This window comes from Mandrillus leucophaeus, unplaced genomic scaffold (assembly GCF_000951045.1).
Source record: "Mandrillus leucophaeus isolate KB7577 unplaced genomic scaffold, Mleu.le_1.0 Scaffold14, whole genome shotgun sequence".
NCBI classification, from domain to species: Eukaryota; Metazoa; Chordata; class Mammalia; order Primates; family Cercopithecidae; genus Mandrillus; species Mandrillus leucophaeus.
In genome coordinates, this window is record NW_012101365.1 from 2,953,023 (window position 1) to 2,955,856 (window position 2,834).

A 2,834-nucleotide genomic window follows, 5' to 3' on the forward strand; every position below is an offset into this window, starting at 1 on the left:
TATCAAATTCTCACAGAGTGGCTTCAAAAGCAGTAGAATTTATTCTCCCAGCATTGGAGGCCTGAAGCAGAAACAAAGCATCAGCAGGGCCATGCTCCCTCTGGAGGCTCTAAGGGAAGCCATCTTGCCTCTTCGGCTTCCTTGGCTGTGACCACATCACGGCCATTTTTGCTTCTTTATTTTTTATTTTATTATTATTATTATTATTATTTTGAGACGGAGTCTCACCCTGTTGCCCAGACTGGAGTGCAGTGGTGCAATCTCGGTTCACTGCAACCTCCACCTCCTGGGTTCAACTGATTCTCCTGCCTAAGCCTCCCAACTAGCTGGGACTACAGGTGCCTGCCACCACGCCCAGCTATTTTTATTTCTAGTAGAGAGGGCGTTTCACCATGTTAGTCAGGATGGTCTCGATCTCTTGACCTCGTGATCCACCTGCCTCAGCCTCCCACAGTGCTGGGACAAGCAACTTGCCAACTGGGTGTGAGCCACCGCGCCCAGCCTGCCTTACTCTTGTAAGGACACTTGCTGTTGGATTGAGGGCCCACTTGCATAATACAAGTTAATCTCTTCATCTCAAAATTCCTCATGACATCTACAAAGAATTTCTTTCCAAATAAGGCAATATTTTTGGGTTCTGGGGCTTAGGACATGGGCATATCTTTTTGGGGCCAGCCATCCAGCCCCCTACAGAGTCCAGTGTGGCTGGTTCCAAAGGTCCCTTCTTGGCTCGCCTTGCAGGCGGGTTCCTCTTCTCCACGGGTTGGTTGGTCCTTGCTCCACGTGGAGTTGGGGGCTTGGGGACTGGCCACTGAGGGCATGCTGCTCACAAAAGCCGTCTGTGGGCACCCTCCCAGACTCAGGGTCACTGTGCTGGCTGGAACATAAATGGGCCCCGTTGCAGGCGGGGTTGTCCTGGAGCAGATCTTGAGATAGACTTTGACATGGAGGATATTTACTTGAAAAGTCAGCACCTGGGGAGGAAATAGGGAGGAAGCAGGATTTGGTAGAGAGAAGTTGAACAGTGACACAGGACCAACCAAGTTTCAGCCATCCCTGGAGCCCAAGTGGCCCATCTCAATTATCCCATGGGAGGTCAAAATGTCTGCACCTTTACATCCTAGACATGATCAGTCACTGGTCAGCCCTTTGTGAAACAAGGGCGATGATAGCTCCTAACTTCTAGGTCAGAAGGGTTAAGTGAAACGCCCTGGCCGCTCACAGCTGCCATCCAGCTGTCAAATTTTGACTTGCAGATATGGCAGGAATGAGAGGTACCTAGAAGAGAGAGGAGGGAGACACAACTCAACAGGAGGCCAGGGCCCGGTCGCAGAGGCCACTGCGTGCCTGTGGGAGGCTTGCTCTGGATGTGAGATTTTTCTTTTAACTTTATATTTTAGAACAGATTTAAAGTTTCAGAAAATAATTCTAAGTTTGTATAGAGCTTCTGCACACTGTTTCCCCTAATATTAGTATCTTACCTGAGTGTGGGTATATTTGTTACAATTATTGAACCTATGTCAGCTGTAAGGATTATCTTCCCCTTACAGAGGGGAAAAGCCGGCCTCAGAGAAGACAAGCAACTTGCCAAGGCCACCTAGCTAGTAATGGCAGAGCCAGGACTTAAACTGAGGTGTGCCTGATGCAGAGCCTGAGCCCCTGAGAGCTGCTGGAGGAACCCAGAAGCCCGGCAGGTACCTGGCTCCGCACCCAGCTCCCCGACGCTCGCTTCCCACTCCCCGTGCCCTGTGCAGCATCCTCCCAGTCACTTCCCATCTCCATCCTCCAAACCCCAGGGATCTCTGTGCCCCAGGGGACCCCATCCAGGGGTCGCCTGGCCTCCCTCCCCTCCCCACAACCAGTGATCCAGCCTCCCGGGGCCCCTCACAAATCTCCAGCCATGGCCATCACCTGCCTGCCCCATGCCCTCTGCCCCCACTCCCTCCGCCCCTACTCCCTCTGTCCCCATGCCCTCTGCCCCCGCGCCCTCTGCCCCCACGCCCTCTGTCCCCACATCCTTTTCCCAATGCCCTCTTTCCCCTTGTCTTACCTTTTAAAGTGGTACACAGAGGCCTAGCTGTCCCAGTCAGAGGCGACCTTCTTCATGAAACCCCTTTGATTGGAACTCTCCCTCCCTTCTCTCTCCCAAAAGACTCGATTTCTATCTCAATCAGGGCTGAGTTGCCTTGGGTCTGATATGAATCTGCTTCCCCCAACAAACCAAAGCTTCCAGGAGGGGAGAAAGTACAAGTTAGGAGCTCTCACTCAGCCAGCTGCATGGCTCGGGGCTGGCCGCTTCCTCTTTTCTGAACCTTACATTGCTTATCTGTAAAATGGAGCTAACAGAGCACATTGCCAGGCACAAAAATGGTGCTCAGTAAATGCCCTCTCTCAGCCTTTAGCCTGGGTGCAACTTTGTATCTGCCTCCAGGGCTGCAAACACTCCCTGCCCAGCTGACCCTTTGCTTTCAATTGTCTGTTTCCTCCACACTCCCAGTCCTGTTTCCCTTCTGTTACACAGGCTGTCCTAACCATTCCACGCAGCGGACCATGTGGGGACTAGAAGAGGATTAGCCCAGCAGAGGCTTTGTGGGCATGTTGCTTTCTTCTTTTGCCCTTCCAACTGCCTGCCCTTTCCATCCCAGCAATGGACGGGCTGGGAGCCAGCTGGGCCCGGGCGCCCAGGCTCACTATGTGGCGTTGGCCTCAGTCATTCCTCCCAGGATCCCAGCCGCTCTTCACCCCTAGGAGCAACTGCGGGGTCCTGGCAGGGGCGGGAGGCAGCTCTAGGGACACAGCTCTGCCCTTGACTGGGAATGGACGCCGAGGCTGCT

General features: G+C 53.4%; 1 long non-coding RNA gene across 1 annotated transcript; it reads right to left on the bottom strand.

Moving 5' to 3' along the window:
* Positions 1-373: 373 nt before the first annotated feature.
* On the bottom strand, positions 374-2,288 carry LOC105534876. Its single transcript, XR_001005343.1, has 2 exons — positions 2,051-2,288; positions 374-974 (listed from the first exon to the last, which is right to left on the bottom strand). It is a non-coding gene; the product is annotated as an uncharacterized LOC105534876 (long non-coding RNA).
* Positions 2,289-2,834: the final 546 nt, after the last annotated feature.